Genomic DNA, 19,014 nt, shown 5'->3' with positions numbered 1-19,014 from the left:
TGGTACAGTTATCAGGTTGCCAAAGATCCACTTAACCTAGCAACCGCAGTCAGTGATTTGATTGACGCTGCCTAGAAAAACAGCCTGCCTGAAGCAGAATTTGCCTGCCAATTTCAAGTACAGGTATGGGATCCCTTATCCAGAAACCTCCAAATTACGGAAAGCCTGTCTCCCATAGACTCCATTTTAATCAAATAATTCAGAATTTTAAAACCGATTTCCTTTTTCTCTGTAGTAATCAAACAGTACCTGTTCTTGATCCCAACTAAGATATAAATAATCCTTATTGGATGCAAAACAATCCTATTGGGTTTAATTAATGTTTTATTAACTTTTTAGTAGACTTAATGTATGGAGATCCAAATTATGGAAAGACCCCTTATCCAGAATACCCTTGGTCCCAAGCATTCTGGATAATGGGTCCTATACCTGTACCAGAAACTAGCATGATTACAAGGAACAAAAAGGGGTAAATGGAAGGAGTAAAGTTGAAAAAAAAATTAAAAAGTACTATAAGGAGAATGGCCTTCCAGCAATGACAGAGTTAAAGGCATAACCAACTGAAGGGCTTGACTGAAGATGCAGCTAAAATTGAATTGTAATCTCTCCCTTACGGAGTTTTCGTGCCCTCTATATTCTATCCATCCCACTAAGCAAAAATGACAGGAATGCAGGCAAAGAATTACCGGATGCTTATGTGTGGGACTAGGAGGAATGTCAGAAAACCCATGTATATTTCTCATGTACCACGTCACACAGTTTTGTGGATGCACAGAATGAAAGACTATGCTGGTAGGAAATCTGCCCCGTTGTTTTCAATGGGTCTGGCACAAATATTTCAGCCATATCATTATAAAGCCAGAATGAAACTCAGGACCCCGGCGTAGCAAGACAGAAGCACTAACCGCTGACCACTAACCACCACAGACAAGCAAAGTTAAATGGGCGCCAAAGGCAACCCAAGTCCGTCCCTGTCTCCACTCCTGGGCGCAAATGTGCACGCAAATGAGCACTTAAACGAGAGGGAGAACGCAGGGGATCGCTGACAGCATTGGCATTTATATCCTCAAGGGGAGGGCAGGCAGAAAAGGTACATGCCCAGCGACCCCCGCCCCACTGTTACGCCTCTTTTGCCCACCCCTAGTTCCAGCCCTGCTGACCTGCCCCCTTCCAATAAAAGTTATGTTAAGTTGGCCATACACGCACAGATAGTATTGTGAAACCTAGTTGGACACTAGTTGGCGGATCGACGAGAGAACTGTTATCATAAAAGCTTTGGATACCATCGATCGGGCCAAAAGATTTTGATCGGATGCCGTTTAACGTGCCCAAGCAAAATCTACGTTTAAAGCTGAATCGTCAGCTGGAGGTAGAACCCCTTTTGTTTCTACCTCCATATCAGATGATTCAGCCCTGAACGAACCAATGGTTGCAGGAAAGATGGTTTGCAGGAAAGATGGTTACTGGCGTTATTAAGTAATAAAAAGGAATAGACATTTACTTACATCAGCAGAGTAATTCATCAAATGGAGGAGCATTCGCTATAGTTGCACCTTTCTAGCAATAACTAGATAGTAACAAGAGCCACTCAAGCAAACAGAGTCTGCAGGAACTTGTTGATACAGATTAGCCTTTCCGAGGTTGTTGAAGTGTGACGCTTGTGCTACACTACGCTTACCACACACGCAGTAGCACACAAAGTACTCCGACTACAGATCAGGTTACACTTGGGCCTGATAAAGAAAAAATAAATTCTTCAGTATCAGGAGAAGAAGAAGTGGAAAACAGGAGAAGTGTTATCTAACGAAGGTGCATATTGAACTATAGTCAATGTTTCCCTTAATGATTTACTTTCATCTTCAGCTTTGTTTCGTTTTGTCTTTAATCAAGGTATCGTACGGCTATATGCTGTCAATATATCCTGGGTTAAAGGGTAGTACTCTGAGACAAATAAGCAGGCCAAGCCATCCACTTACTGTTCCACCTGAGTAACTAGTGCCAACATCACACAATGCTTTACAGAAACAATGTTAAATAATTCACGTCGGCCCCTGTACCAGCAGAATGTTTTAATTCCCAAGGGCCAATTAAGTGAAAGGAACTCAGAGCTCCCTGGGGGGAACCCACAAACATGTAGAAAGCATAAATTCCATGGAAATAGGGCCCTGGTCCAAAGCTGAACGTAGGACCCCAAAGCACTGCAATTCTTCCCATGGATACAATGGGTAACTGCTGGGGCAGAGCAGAGCTGACAACTACTAAGTTAATGGATGCGGCGTTAGATCAGCTATTGCTGAGCAATTCAAAAGGCTTCCTGGCCAAATAATGAGATTTGAAGTAGTGTTTATTGTAGCCTTAATGTGGCAGTTGCAGGCAACAAAAGTTGCTTTAGCAACAATGCTGGGCACCGAGCAACTCCCTGCAAACCGTAACTCCGGCTAAACACCAAACGGCGTCCCTGTATGCACAGCGCTGAAGCTCCACACAATGTATACTCATTATAAATACCACACAGACCGTCAGTGCATAGCTTACAGAGTAATCACAACATTACAAAGTAAACACAGCGGGTCTGTGATCTGTACATGGCGCTTTTACACATGCCCCAGGCACCGCACTGTCATGGGACTCGTGGGGCTTTAGCTTTGCTCGTCATACACATTGGCTAAAGGTAAAACCAAGATAATATATAACTTTTATAGACAGTAATAACAAGCCAACGCTGTGTTTACTCCTTAGCACATTGTGGGGTCCTTGAACTTAAGTAGATAGTGGTACAACTGCTTATTCTGATTGCTAGCTCAAAAGGTATGTTTTGTTTAAAAAAAGTCACAATATTAGACATACAAAAATAAAATACAGACGCAAACTGAGAATTTTGTTCTACAGGTATAAATAAGGTTGAGGAGACTGCCTCATACAGACAATTGTTCTACAGGTATGGGATCCCTAATCCGGAAACCCGATATCCATAAAGCTCCGAATTACGGAAATCCTGTCTCCCATAGACTCCATTATAAGCAAATAATTCAGATTTTAAAAATTGATTTCCTTTTTCTCTGTAAAAATAAAACAGTGCTTTGTATTTGATCCAAACTAAGATACAATTAATCCTTACTGGGTGCAAAATAATCTTATTGAGTTTAATTAATGTTTTATTGATTTTTTTTTAATAGACAAGGTATGAAGATTACTGAAAGACCCCTTATCCGGAATACCTTTGGGTCCCAAGCATTCTGGAAAACGGGTCCTATACCTGTATTATCACGTATACAGTGGTGTGAAAAACTATTTGCCCCCTTCCTGATTTCTTATTCTTTTGCATGTTTGTCACACTTAAATGTTTCTGCTCATCAAAAACCGTTAACTATAAGTCAAAGATAACATAATTGAACACAAAATGCAGTTTTTAAATGAAGGTTTACGTTATTAAGGGAGAAAAAAAACTCCAAATCTACATGGCCCTGTGTGAAAAAGTGATTGCCCCCCTTGTTAAAAAATAACTTAACTGTGGTTTATCAATTTCAATTTTCAATTTCAATATCAATTTCTGTAGTCACCCCCAGGCCCGATTACTGCCACACCTGTTTCAATCAAGAAATCACTTAAATAGGAGCTACCTGACACAGAGAAGTAGACCAAAAGCACCTCAAAAGCTAGACATCATGCCAAGATCCAAAGAAATTCAGGAACAAATGAGAACAAAAGTAATTGAGATCTATCAGTCTGGTAAAGGTTATAAAGCCATTTCTAAAGCTTTGGGACTCCAGCGAACCGCAGTGAGAGCCATTATCCACAAATGGCAAAAACATGGAACAGTGGTGAACCTTCCCAGGAGTGGCCGGCCAACCAAAATTACCCCAAGAGCACAGAGACAACTCATCCGAGAGGCCACAAAAGACCCCAGGACAACATCTAAAGAACTGCAGGCCTCACTTGCCTCAATTAAGGTCAGTGTTCACGACTCCACCATAAGAAAGAGACTGGGCAAAAACGGCCTGCATGGCAGATTTCCAAGGGGCAAACCACTTTTAAGCAAAAAGAACATTGTGGCTCGTCTCAATTTTGCTAAAAAACATCTCAATGATTGCCAAGATCAATATCTTGTGGACCGACGAGACAAAAGTTGAACTTTTTGGAAGGTGCGTGTCCCGTTACATCTGGCGTAAAAGTAACACAGCATTTCAGAAAAAGAACATCATACCAACAGTAAAATATGGTGGCAGTAGTGTGATGGTCTGGGGTTGTTTTGCTGCTTCAGGACCTGGAAGGCTTGCTGTGATAGATGGAACCATGAATTCTACTGTCTACCAAAAAATCCTGTAGGAGAATGTCCGGCCATCTGTTCGTCAACTCAAGCTGAAGCGATCTTGGGTGCTGCAGCAGGACAATGACCCAAACACACCAGCAAATCCACCTCTGAATGGCTGAAGAAAAACAAAATGAAGACTTTGGAGTGCCCTAGTCAAAGTCCTGACCTGAATCCTATTGAGATGTTGTGGCATGACCTTAAAAAGGCGGTTCATGCTAGAAAACCCTCAAATAAAGCTGAATTACAACAATTCTGCAAAGATGAGTGGGCCAAAATTCCTCCAGAGCGCTGTAAAAGACTCGTTGCAAGTTATCGCAAACGCTTGATTGCAGTTATTGCTGCTAAGGGTGGCCCAACCAGTTATTAGGTTCAGGGGGCAATTACTTTTTCACACAGGGCCATGTAGGTTTGGATTTTTTTTCTCCCTAAATAATAAAAACCCTCATTTAAAAACTGCATTTTGTGTTTACTTGTGTTATCTTTGACTAATAGTTAAATGTGTTTGATGATCAGAAACATTTTGTGTGACAAACATGCAAAAGAATAAGAAATCAGGAAGGGGGCAAATAGTTTTTCACACCACTGTATATAAAACGCCAACATAGAACTGTACAATACATGGGAGAACAGAAGAGCTGACAATCATGATACATTAAAGGAAAACTATACCCTCAGAATGAATACGTAACCAACAGATAGTTTATATTATGTTAAGTGACGCCAAACTGGAATATATTTATCAGTAAATATTGCCCTTTTACATCCTTTCCCTTGAGCCGCCATTTAGTGATGGGCTGTGTGCTCCCTCAGAGATCAGCTGACAGGAAGTGATGCAGCTCTGACTGTAACAGGAAGTAGTGTGGGAGTAAAAGGCAGAACTCTGCCCATTCATTGGCTGATGGGGCCTAGCATGTATGTGTGCCTTGGCTTGTTTGTGTGCACTGTGAATCCAATGATCCCAGGGGGCGGCCCTTAGTACTTAAAATGGCAGTTTCCTATTTAGGATTACCCAATGGCACATACTACTAAAAAAATATATTTATATGAAAATGGTTTATTTAGATGAAGCAGGGTTTTACATATGAGCTGTTTATGCAATATATTTTTATAGAGACCTTCATTGTTTGGGGGGTGAGGTTTTACGTTAAAATAAACACATTTTCATGACAGACTAAAAGCCCTACAAAGTGAAAGTACTTGAATGAAAACATCCTGCCTTCTGGAAAAGTGTTCAATAATAAATGCACAGGGATTTATAATTTTTTTAAGACATGAATGGACTTTCAACTAATAAAGACTTCAATTAGTGCCCTAGTAAAGCCCTTGGCTTCAGCCAATAGCAAGGGAGACTGTTAGGGCTCTGGCACACGGGGAGATTAGTCGCCCACAACAAAACTCCCTGTTCGAGGGCGACTAATCTCCCTGAGTTGCCGCCAGTTGCCATCCCACCGGCGACAATGTAAGTCGCCAGTGGGATGGTATACGCGGTGGCGCGATTTCGGGAAATTGGCGAAGTTGCCTCGCGAGGTTTTTTGGTGCCATCGCACCAGCGACTTACATTGTCGCCAGTGGGATGGCAACTGGTGGCAACTCGGGGAGATTAGTCGCCCGCGAACAGGGAGTTTTGTCGCGGGCGACTAATCTCCCCGTGTGCCAGAGCCCTTAGTGCCACTGATCAGCAAGGGACAGCCTCAGCCACCTTTCTGGGCAGTGTACCAATGCGATATGTTCAAATTACACTTTACTATTTGGTTTGCCTTTCATATAATGAAAGCAGGCATGCCACGGGAACTGCCAATTCCTACTCCAGTTTCATGGGAAAACATTGTGTATTTGTATTTTGTGTGTTCGGCGCTACTGTTCAGCAAGCCCACGAGATTCACTTTGACTAAACTGAGTTTATATTGAGTATACAGACAGCGGCAGAAAGCTGCACAGCCCCAGATGATCAGTAGGAAACTGCTAAGATTTGCCAGAGAGCTTTGCCCTGACATGGCTGGAAAGCTTACAGTTTTACAAATTAAGAACAGATATATCTGCAGCAATAGGAATCTATTAAGGGAATGTGTGCTAATGTTGTAGTCTATATTGGCTGAACACATACACTACATTGCTTAGGTACCCTGATCCTCTACCCAAAAGTTGCATACGCTGACAACAGGGGAACTCCGGCTTCCAAACCACACAACACAGAAACCCCTAATATACCTATCACTGTAATCAGTTCCTTCAAACAGTATAAATACATTTATATGCTGAAATCCAGCGGCAACGCAGTTCTTCTATTTCTGCATCATCTGAAATACTGGCAGGGGAGGAGGGACTAAAACATTAAAATTACAAATTGTAACTTCTCCACAGCTTACAGACAGCATGCAGGAGCTACATAGCCCACAATGCATTGCACTGGGATGTTCCTTTCCTTATTGGCATCATGTGTACAGCAGGGAATTGTGGAATTGAGAGGATGCAGGCTGAAGACAGTCGACAAGTTATATTTTTTTTTCTTGAGTCTAAGTAGCCAGCCAGATCAGCAGGGGAACAGGGGGCGGGGCTTAGGGAACTGTTCCAAACCATATTATTACATTAAACATCAAGAAAAGGCTGCATATTGAAATTATGTTTACTTTTCAAAAAGCTTAAGTGGTGTTTGGGTGGAGTTTCCCTTTAACCTAAAGCTAAATCTAAAAACTTCTGGATCTACTGAGAAAAGCAATGCATCAGTAACTGCCAACAAGCCCTTCCGGCAACTTAACCCCCACCCCTCCTATGGCAGCAAGTTCAGATTTCTCTTAAGGGCTCTGGTACACGGGGAGATTAGTCGCCCGCGAGCAGGGAGTTTTGCCGCGGGCGACTAATCTCCCCGTGTACCAGAGCCCTAATACCAGAAACTGATTTACTGACAGGTGCTAAATTGCCAATATGGTAACCAATAGCATCCAATTAGATTTGCTTTCACTTTAGTAGAAAGATCTGATCTAATTGCCGATTAGCTGCTATATTAGCAGCATAGGGATTCCCCTGTACTAAGCACAATTCAGCAGGAACAGCGCCTAAGTTTGCTCATAGCCTGTACAGAGAGATACCATAAAACTATGGCAGCATAGGGATTCCCCTGTACGAAGCACATTTTAGCAGGAACAGCGCCTAAGTTTGCTCATAGCCTGTATAGCTGTATATATGTATGAGCTGCAACATACAGCCACAAGGCAATACAACTGTATATGACAGGCCAGACTCACTGTATTGCACTGTTTTCTGGACAGAGAAATAAGAAAAGCTTTTACAGCACAAAAACTCCAAATATGAAAGTCTCCTAATTCTTTTGCCTTTATTTACGCGGAACTATGTGGCCAAACCTGTAGCTGAAATATCCAGACAAGGTGCATCACCTGTATCACCAAAAGCAAAATGTGTTTTCATAACCATTTGTGCGGCCTGGCAAAGAGGAAACAATGGCTCTAACAGCAATTAGGTCTCTTTAATTGTGCGGGCAATGTGAGCCTACACAATGGGTTTCCTGATCACACGGTGGGAAAAATGTCACACAAAAGCAGTTGTTACAGTCCTGCATTACAGTAAGGCTTCAATAGATGCAGAAAAATGGAAACAAATCCAGCGACAACAGTGCGGGGGAAAAGCAAACAAGAGTCAGATCATTTATTCACCCAGGTACAAGGTCTAATCAAATCATTCGGGATCACCTATGTCTCGACTACTGTGTCAGCCAGAGCAGGAAGATTGTGTATGTGTGCCAATTATACACACCCATTCTCACTGCACAGCGCATTTATATGCCACAAAAACATCCCACCCATTGTTTCCGACAGCATTAATTCAAGGCGGTGTGCAGATCATTACTAAACACTTATCTTATTATTATTATACAGAATTTAATATGTGCTCATTATTTATAAAATGCTGTGTTTTATTGTGCTGTGGTGGTTAGAAGCTGTACGCACAAAACATCTGAAGGTCCTAAATACAGGTATGGGATCTGTTATTCAGAATGATCAGGACCTGGGGGGTTTTTAGATAAGGGATCTTTCCGTAATTTGGATCTCCATAACTTAAGTCTGCTAAAAATCATTTAAATATTGATTAAACCCAATTGGATTGTTTTCCTCCAGTAAGGACTGATTACCCCTTAGTTGGGATCAAGTACAGGTACTGTTTTATTATTACAGAGAAAAGGGAATCATTTAACCATTAAATAAACCCAATAGGGCTGTTCTGCCCCCAATAAGGGGTAATTATATCTTAGTTGGGATCAAGTACAGGTACTGTTTTATTATTACAGAGAAAAGGGAATCATTTAACCATTAAATAAACCCAATAGGGCTGTTCTGCCCCCAATAAGGGGTAATTATATCTTAGTTGGGATCAAGTACAGGTACTGTTTTATTATTACAGAGAAAAGGGAATCATTTAACCATTAAATAAACCCAATAGGGCTGTTCTGCCCCCAATAAGGGGTAATTATATCTTAGTTGGGATCAAGTACAGGTACTGTTTTATTATTACAGAGAAAAGGGAATCATTTAACCATTAAATAAACCCAATAGGGCTGTTCTGCCCCCAATAAGGGGTAATTATATCATAGTTGGGATCAAGTACAGGTACTGTTTTATTATTACGGAGAAAAGGCAATCATTTAACCATTAAATAAACCTAAATAGGGCTGTTCTGCCCCCAATAAGGGGTAATTATATCTTAGTTGGGATCAAGTACAAGGTACTGTTTTATTAATACAGAGAAAAAGAAAACCATTTTAAAAATGTTTAATTATTTGCTTATAATGGAGTCTACGAGAGATGGCCTTTCTGTAATTCTGAACTTTCTGGATAATGGGTTTCTGGATAAGGGATCCCATACCTGTATATATGATATTAAAAATATTTTAGAGTGTAAAAAAGTCAGTAGCCCAGGTGCTTCTAAAAGAGAAAACATATCCATGTGAAAGTAATGGAGCTCTTGTGAGACCCATGTATGTATACACACATATATAATATATATAATATATGTGTGTATATAGTAGAAGGAGGGCACACACCCCAATACTAAAATACCTTGGTGCTGGGTAAAACATTGGAAAATTCAGCACTCGCAGGTCTATGCAGACATGAAAAATACCCGTGCCATTCACAATAATGCCCCCCATACCAACAGGGAAACTGTGCACTGATGAGCCAGATGGTCCTTCTCCTCTTTACTCCGTATGGCGCGTCCATGGTTTTCAAAAAGAATTTAACATTTTGATTAATTCGATCAAAGGACAGTTTTCCACTTTGCCTCAGTCCATCGAGCTTGGATCCAGAGAAGGTGGCAGTGTTTCTGGATCATGTTTATATACGGCTTCTTCTTTGCATTGCAGGGTCGTCATTTGCATTTGTGGGTGCAGCGATGAACAGTGTTCCCAGACAATGGTTTTTGGAAGTATTTCTAAGCCCATGTAGTGATTTCTACTAATGCAGCGCCGGCTGAGCGCCCGAAGATCACAGTCATTCAGTATTGGCTTTCAGTCTTTACGTACATAAATTCTCCGGATTCTCTGAATCTTTAAAAGATATTATGTACTGTAGATGATGCATTCCCCAAATTCTTTGCAATTATACACTGTAAAACGTCACATTTAAATTGTGATATTTGCCGACCAAATGATTGACAGGAGGTTGAGCCGGTTTACTGGGACTTAATATACAAAAAAAAAAAAGTTTTATTACAACGTTTCGAGCACAAATATTGCCCTTCCTCAGGGACAAACTAACAGACTACAAAAGCAGCACAAACATTTAAACCCTAGCCAAATCTGGCGCCAAAAATAGTCCAGAAACCAATGTAAAACAGGTGCAGTGATCAGGTGGAGGAAAAAGAAAGGAGAATAAGTGAAATGCGCAGAGTTAGGTGACCGTGAACATGATCTGAGGCGCAGACTATAAAATATAGACTGGAAAGAAGCAAAGCTACAGCGTTCAGTATAAGTAAACTAATACCAAGTCGTTATGTGAATAAACCCCCAAGTGCCCCATATAAAACCAATTCCACATCAATACAAATATATTAGGGATGCACAGAATCGAAGATTCGGTTAGGGATTTGGGCAAGATTCGGCCGAATCCACGCTCCTGGCCAAAACAAATCCTTAAAATAATGTGACTTTCTGTCACATAAACGTGTAGCTCATCATGCACTTTAACCCTTCCGTGGCTTAATTTGCATGTGCAAATTAGGATTTGGTTTGGCCTTTTACGAAGGCTTCAGCTGAATCCAAAAATAGCATCCCTAATATATATATATTACTTTTTTGGATCCAGCCAAAAAGTCATACACACACATACCCATAATGAAATATTTTCAATGATTTTAAAGTTACTTGAAATGCTACTAAAAAAAAAGTGTTAACCAGCCGGCTTGGGTTACACTGTTACAGAGTACCAGAATATCAACCCCTAGACATATCCTACTTTCAATAGTAACTGTGTTTACAAAGAACGTTAAACCCAGTAAAGAATTGAATGAAACTTGCTTAAGGGCTCTGGTACACGGGGAGATTAGTCGCCCGCGGCAAAACTCCCTGCTCGCGGGCGACTAATCTCCCCGAGTTGCCTTCCCTCTGCCATCCCACCGGCGAACATGTAAGTCGCCGGCGGGATGGCAGACGCGGCAGCGCGATTTCGCGCAAATCGCCGAAAAAGACTCGCGAGGCTTTTTCGGCGATTTCCCGAAATCGCCCCGCCGCGTCTGCCATCCCGCCGGCGACTTACATGTTCGCCGGTGGGATGGCAGAGGGAAGGCAACTCGGGGAGATTAGTCGCCCGCGAGCAGGGAGTTTTGCCGCGGGCGACTAATCTCCCCGTGTACCAGAGCCCTAAAGTTGTCTTTTCTTTCATTATGCAAAAACACTCTCCAAGTCTTTTTATATTTGACTGTGGCTCATAAGGCTAATGTCCCACGGAGACATTAGTCGCTGCAATTTTTAAAAAGTGAGTTTCAGTGACAAATCGCTAGTTTTCTCTCTACATAGAGAATATGAATCGCCAGTACCTAAACTGACGACACTACTTCAAATCGCTTTAAGCTCCGAATCGCTATGAGACCCTTTTTCGAGGGATTTTACAAAGAAAGCATTGTCATTCATAACTATTGGAATCGCTGAAAGTAAAACCCACTGAGCGGGAAGTTGCTGCGATTTCCCCATTGCACTGAATGTCATTTCTAATTGTGGGAATATGACACCTGGATTTGTGGGGAATAGAATTGCTCCGTTGTTGAAATCTCTAGTTATCGCCTGATAGGAAAAGACAAGGCTTTTTAAAAATCACATTGGCATTCGCCTAAGTAAGAAACGTTGGGGACCCCTGGTCTAGGGGGTACCAAGCAGGACGCAGAATGAAGCAAGTGCCAAGCAACTTGGCTTGATTGTACAGATGTATAAGTCCATTGCAGGCAGGCAGCCCAGTCTATAAACACTTCCATGCCTTGTATTTTATTGTGTTATTTACATTTTATATACACAATGCTACAAACTGAACCTGAACTTTCCTTCACATTTATGAGACAGAGTAAGATTTCTTTAAATAAATGAGGTTCCTTTCAAGAATGGCCAAAACTAGAGGTGTCCAAGTGTGCAGCAAGCATCCTGGCAGCAAAGTGGTTAAACTACTCACTGAGGCACTTGAGGGATGTATCCAGAATCCTGCTCCAGAGCTCTTCCCCTGCGCCACACCCATGCAGCAGTGCCTGAGGAACGCTAGCCGGCCCCTATACAGCAGCAGCACCATATTAGCATTCTGTGATGTCAGGGCCGGCACCCCCCCCTGACCAGCAGCGCCCAGTGCCAAGAGCTGCATCATCCCCAGACAGAGGGAACAGAAGGCCTGCCACGCCTCGATGGGGAAAAGACAAAGTCATCGCCCAACAAAGACACTGACCAGTTCTAATTCACAGCAGCTCAGATAAAATCTGCCAGGCAGAAAGGCTACATAAATCCAGCGTGAGCGTGACTGCTGCTATCTGCAATGGGTTTCATCCAGGCAAGCCGACTTAAAATTGACAGATGAAATAATTAGAATGGAAACTAGTTTTTTCATGAAAACATTTTTGTCCGATTGCATTTTAATAATAAAAATAAATGTTAAAGGAAAAGTAACAACAGTAACTGCTTTAGTAGAACTCGCATGTTTGGGAACACTTCTATAGTTTATATAAATACCCCTCTGTGTAGCTCCAGGGGCAGCCATTCCTGCACTGGTACAGCTGGGGTGTTTGCTACAGAAACCCTACTATAGTTTATATAAATACCCCGCTGTGTAGCCCCGGGGGCAGCCATTCCTGCACTGGTACAGCTGGGGTGTTTGCCACAGAAACCCTACTATAGTTTATATAAATACCCCGCTGTGTAGCCCCGGGGGCAGCCATTCCTGCACTGGTACAGCTGGGGTGTTTGCTACAGAAACCCTACTATAGTTTATATAAATACCCCGCTGTGTAGCCCCGGGGGCAGCCATTCCTGCACTGGTACAGCTGGGGTGTTTGCTACAGAAACCCTACTATAGTTTATATAAATACCCCGCTGTGTAGCCCCGGGGGCAGCCATTCCTGCACTGGTACAGCTGGGGTGTTTGCTACAGAAACCCTACTATAGTTTATATAAATACCCCGCTGTGTAGCCCCGGGGGCAGCCATTCCTACACCGGTACAGCTGGGGTGTTTGCTACTGAAACCCTACTATAGTTTATATAAATACCGCGCTGTGTAGCCATGGGGGCAGCCATTCCTGCACTGGTACAGCTGGGGTGTTTGCTACAGAAACCCTACTATAGTTTATATAAATACCCCGCTGTGTAGCCATGGGGGCAGCCATTCCTGCACTGGTACAGCTGGGGTGTTTGCTACAGAAACCCTACTATAGTTTATATAAATACCCCGCTGTGTAGCCATGGGGGCAGCCATTCCTGCACTGGTACAGCTGGGGTGTTTGCTACAGAAACCCTACTATAGTTTATATAAATACCCCGCTGTGTAGCCCCGGGGGCAGCCATTCCTGCACTGGTACAGCTGGGGTGTTTGCTACAGAAACCCTACTATAGTTTATATAAATACCCCGCTGTGTAGCCATGGGGGCAGCCATTCAAGCTGGAAAAAAGTAGAAAATGCACAGGTTACATAGCAGATAACATAAAAAAAACCATTGTATTCTACATATTGTATCTGTTATCTGCTATGTAACCTGTGCCTTTTCTCCCCAAAAACACACTAGTTTTACTAAAGCAGGGCAACAGCACATTATAGCTTAATTACTTTGACACATTTTTATTTTTTGGTGTTACTTTTCCTTTAACCTGTGTGTTTGTATTATGCATGTTTATTACATATAGATATCTCCATGACAAGTAATACTATAGACACAAGGATGCCCAACCTTGCTGAGGTCTGTAAGAGGGGACTCATACAGCCTGCCTGGCTTTGTTCCTGTACCTGTCAGTGTCACCAAGGCAACCACGCCTTATCAACATGCAAAAATTAAATCAACAATTCTTTGGGCATGTGTATTTTTCATTAAAATACATCTAATTAGATATAAACAATGATGCAGAACAATGACCACATAATAGATGCCATATATGCTTTGTGGAATATTTCCTGACTGGCTGCAAGTGCACCTAGCATCCTTAATAGGTGGATTAACTGCTGAACAGTCAATAAAGCATCTGCTGCTCTTTCATATTACAACTCTCAACAAGCATGTAAAATAATATTAACCATGCTGTCAAAAGAAATTAACTAATAAACCAATAAATGTCAGTAGTCACGAATGAGACACCTCTTTGTCAAGTGCTAAACTATATTTCTCATGTTAACTTCCACTAATAATATAAAGGAATATAAAGGTAACACAAGCGCTGTCTTTCCTCAAAGTCATAACTTAGCAGTCAGGGTCCCTAGTGAGTCAGACAAATGTCCCTCTCCTGACAACAGCTTCCAAGCACTCATTAAAGGGCAACTCCACCCAAGGTTAGTTCTTGCACTATACACAACAGTGTCCCAATAAATATTGAAAATTTCAAAGGTTTTCAAGTTATTTGTAAATGTATTCTTTCTGCTTATGACTCTTGAAACAATGTAGCAGATGTAAGTTCTCCCCCACATCTGCTACAATGTTTTGAGGAGAGCGGAGACTAAAAACTGCCAGACTTTGCTTTCAAAAAGAATTAAACTTACAAATAACCTTAAAACCACTGAAAAGGGATAAATACATATTGGAATTTAAGTTTTTAGGTGAAAGAACATAAGAGATGATGGTACTCTGTTTATATTCCAACAATACCCAGTCTTTACATACCTATGAACCCAACAGGCTTCCTTACTGTCTCTATGCCCCAGTACTTAACCCATGTTTAAAGAGCCAAACATAAAATGCCTGCTGGCTTTATAGCACGAGCTGAAGTCAGAAGTCACAATAAGCTGTTAAGAACGTGGTGTTATCTAAGCTAAACTTGTATCTAGACTGAAAAGGACAAATAATTACAATTTTAAAGACCCAATTAGAGGATTAGGAGAACATGTTAAAAATATATATATTTCACCACCTGGCAAAATAATGATACACCTGTCAACTAGCACTAACAACTAACCTCCATGCAGCCAATTCCCCAGGAATCACCTCCCTGTCTCTCTAGATAATCCGACTCACAAGTGTCGCATTCAATCACAGAACAGAAGGAAATCACAGCAGCTCATCTCAAACATGCCTCTGGGTGACAGGCATCCCAACGTACTCAGAGAAGTTAGGCCAGTTCCATACAAACGGTGCAGAATAAACCCACACAGACCCTCCTTCTAAAGGGAGTTCTTTAATACTGGCAAAAATCAGCGGTGGGGTTGGCAAAAGTTTTCAGCCTTTTCTCTTTTCACCCAGACTATAACTGTCCAGCGTTCCTGTACTGAAGCTGTGAGTGGTAAATATATATGTCTTGAAAAGATTATTATTTAAAAAGCAGCAACATATTAAGTTTTGTTCAACAGAAGAATGTATACATGAAACATATATAAAAATACAGAAAGAGGAGATAAAGAGGGACCTGCGGGGTATATTATATTTCTAAAGGTGAAGGCTACTTGAAATAATTTAGCTAAAAAGTTTAATTGATCTAGTTATCAATTACCATGACTAATGACTAGCCAATTGGCTAGTACAGGAGAAGCACAGGGTAACAGTGAAAAAAGTTCTGGCCTAGCACATTCTGATTATTATGAGCCACAGCACAGGCAAATTAGAATGACTCCATTTTAATGTCTCTTCAATACACAAACAATACAGAATGGGAAAGAAAAGCAAACATGGAGAATTGAGGATGTAATCAGGTATCAAAGTTGGCACCTGTTTCTTCCCTTTTTTGCCACAGTGATAGGTAGCCCGGTGTCTCTCTAAAATAGGTGAAATATAGATAAATTGTGGACGGAGCACAGGAACATCCTTCCATAAAATATAACTTTTATTCAAACGATTAAAACCATCACCGAGTTAGGCACCCAGAGCTTTACGCGTTTCATGGCTTCTCGCCACTTCATCAGAAGCATCTCTAAAATAGGGCAAGGAACCCAGAAAAGAGACTAACAGCTCGCTTCTTACATATCCATTTGCTAATTAGCGGTCAACTAACCAATTAGAGCCCCATGCTGTTTATTTATGGCCACCCATAAGAAAGGCTGAGGCAAGGATGTCAAACACAGAGCCCTCAAGCAACAGCAGCTAACCTATGAAGCAGCAGCTAACCTATGAAGCAGCAGCAGCAGCAGCTAACCTATGAAGCAGCAGCAGCTAACCTATGAAGCAGCAGCAGCAGCTAACCTATGAAGCAGCAGCAGCAGCAGCAGCTAACCTATGAAGCAGCAGCAGCAGCAGCAGCTAACCTATGAAGCAGCAGCAGCAGCAGCAGCTAACCTATGAAGCAGCAGCAGCAGCTAACCTATGAAGCAGCAGCAGCTAACCTATGAAGCAGCAGCAGCAGCAGCAGCAGCAGCTAACCTATGAAGCAGCAGCAGCAGCTAACCTATGAAGCAGCAGCAGCTAACCTATGAAGCAGCAGCTAACCTATGAAGCAGCAGCAGCAGCTAACCTATGAAGCAGCAGCAGCAGTTAACCTATAAAGCATAGTAACCTATGACTTCCAGCATCCTGCAGAGATTTGCAGTTGAATTTAGAACTTGAAGCTGTGAGTAATAAAGCAACAAACATACAGGGCAGCAAATATTTATATGTATAACTGGGTCACAGACACACCCCTAATCCTACCTGCTTCCTTAATAATAATTCTGGATACAGGAATACAGGGGTTGGCAGTAACTATGTGAACAGTCCAGGGGCCACAGAAAAAATCCCCCCTAGCCGTGTCAGGAAAGAGGCCTCAGGCACCTCAACATTCAGCATTGTGTCAATTACTATGCAGAGAATACCAGTTCCACACCAATCAGTGGGTGCCGGTTGTTTTAAAGTGCTACCTACTGCAGACTGAACAATAAACCCAATTGGGTTGCTGGTAACTGGACTGTGGGTCTCCCAAACACAGGAATGTTTATAACACCAAGATTCATGGTTCACAAGGGTCCCAAAATGATTACTAGGGTGCCAGTAACTGTACAGCACAAGCAGGGATTCCAAAAGAAATGACCAGGGTGGCAGCACCTAAGCAAATGGTCCCTTAACAGCCCAGTAATTATCAGGGTCCCAGGAAAACAAGAATAGATCCCAGAGCAATGAATAGGGTCCCAGCAAGTACCCAAGGGCTCAAAGTCCAGCAGAATTATAGGGCATCCCAACCACCCCCCATGGGCCCTCAGTTCCACAGCAATATATGGAATATGGCCTATCTGGGAGCTCAAGGGTCTCTTAGTCTCACAGAAACATGAGCTTGCAAACAACTACCCATCAGTTACTACATGCCATTAGGATAAATGGGGCGCAAGAAAGAAAAGGAAATGCCCTGAACTCAAAAGCAATATGTATGATGGGCAGCAACTACCAAGGGACCCCTAAGTTTGGGTGCAACTATGGGAAACTACCCAAGGGCCTACCTTTTACAGCAGTAATGGGGTTGCAGCAAGTAGATTCCATAGCAACAGCACTAGAAAGGCCACATGGAGGGGAAAGTCCCTATGATTCCAGCCAGAGGGCCACATGTTTGCTGAGGGCCAAGGGTCACACACAGGACTCTGTCACTGTCTAGGACTAGGTCACGACTCCTTTGAATACACTGCCCCAGGTCTCTTTCAATTTCACTAATTAGGCCCTCAGCCACATCCACTTGCTGGGTGACTACAAATCCCACAATTCCCAGTACAGAGAACTGACAGTAAAAAACCCTCTCAGGGAAGCCAAGGGCACAAATGAAATAGATGTAGGAGTTCAAGCACGAAATAAAGGAGTCACAAGAGCCTATCCCTCCCGGGTGGGATGGGGTCTCCCAAGGCGGCGGGAAGTTCCCTGAAGCTCAATCCCCTACAAGACGCGCACACACACACCCACCCCAGACTTACGTGCGTAGGACGCGTCCCTCTCCCTCGGAGAGCTTCGGACTCAGAGGATAAACGCTACAACCAAAAAAAATCCGTAACCGCTCTTCACACACTCTTCCCCCGCTTGCACGGCGGCCACCAAAACCCTCCGGAGACCGGCCACTCCCCGCCCTAGGCAATGACAGACAACGGCAACGCCCACTCACAAGTCGAGATGAGAAGCAAGGCCGGCAATGGTAACCAATCAGAAGTCAGGATAGAAGAAGCGAGGCGATGGAAGCTGACACTGGCTGACCGCCTATCAAGAGTAGAGTGAGGAGAAGTCTGAAGGGGAATACTGAGGGGCGGGGCTTAGAGAAAGGCAAGGCGAGGCAGCCAATCGCACTAGATTTAGCTATTATTGATACGAATAGGCGGTGTGGTTGAGTCTGTAGCCGACTCTCCGTATAGACTAGCGGTTAGTTATACCTATTGAGTCAATGCAGCGTCCCTTGCACCAGTGGTTAGCTGCTTAGTGTCTGTCCCTACATTGTAGTAAATCTTGTCACACAGTTCCTTACCTTCTACCCAGCCGCCTCAGCTTGTGTCGATTGTGTCATATCCAGCCAATCTATGTCCGCCATGCCCTGAGGGACGGGATTGGGGCTAAACTCAGCCAATAAAATGATGGGCACAGGGCGTCAGCCTCGGAGCGGGAGTTTGTGGAATTGAGTGTGGCGCTAGTGTGGCGCTAGTGTGTCAGAGTCTTATAAAGGGAGAGTTATACAGAGCTAGGGGGCTTTGTGGGCAGAATTTCTTTTTCTGTGGGTACTAGAGATATGTATTTTCAGGTAAGTAGGGTTGGCATCTTTTCTGGAAAACAATTACTGACTTTCCAGTATATGTTGCCTATATGTGTTATCATCCCTTATCAAGTACCTTAGTTGCAAATTGACTTTCTGTGTCGTCGAAGAAAATAGGAATGACACATTTCTGGAAAAAATACTGGCCTTTTATATCTTTTATCTTCCTTCCCTGTTAATAATGTTGATATAAAGCATAATTATATACCAGCAGGGCCTGCAAAATGATGGACAGGTGGCAACCCTAAAATAGATAAAGGTATGTTTGTAACCTTTGGGAAGGGACTGGGGCTGTGGGATAGCAGGTATAGTAGGGAGAGATGGTGCCTATAGTAGCAGTGGGGG

At 42.7% G+C, this 19,014-nt stretch overlaps 1 protein-coding gene across 17 annotated transcripts in view; it reads right to left on the bottom strand.

The window, feature by feature from the left end:
• map4 (microtubule associated protein 4) overlaps nucleotides 1-18,461 on the bottom strand; it is a 104,528-nt gene extending 86,067 nt beyond the window's left edge. For 10 of the 17 annotated variants that reach the window (XM_031903809.1, XM_031903816.1, XM_031903819.1 and 7 more), the window contains exon 1: nucleotides 17,849-18,156. The gene's annotated coding sequence lies outside the window, so the exon portion shown is untranslated. Of the gene's footprint in view, nucleotides 1-1,505; nucleotides 1,729-11,979; nucleotides 12,052-17,848; nucleotides 18,157-18,387 lie in introns of those variants that run through there. The other 7 variants (XM_031903811.1, XM_031903825.1, XM_031903826.1 and 4 more) reach the window with 7 other exon arrangements.
• Nucleotides 18,462-19,014: the final 553 nt, after the last annotated feature.

Source organism: Xenopus tropicalis, chromosome 6 (genome assembly GCF_000004195.4).
Source record: "Xenopus tropicalis strain Nigerian chromosome 6, UCB_Xtro_10.0, whole genome shotgun sequence".
Classification (NCBI taxonomy): Eukaryota; Metazoa; Chordata; class Amphibia; order Anura; family Pipidae; genus Xenopus; species Xenopus tropicalis.
The sequence above is the reverse complement of the archived record's forward strand: the minus strand, read 5'-3'. Positions and strand labels throughout refer to the sequence as shown.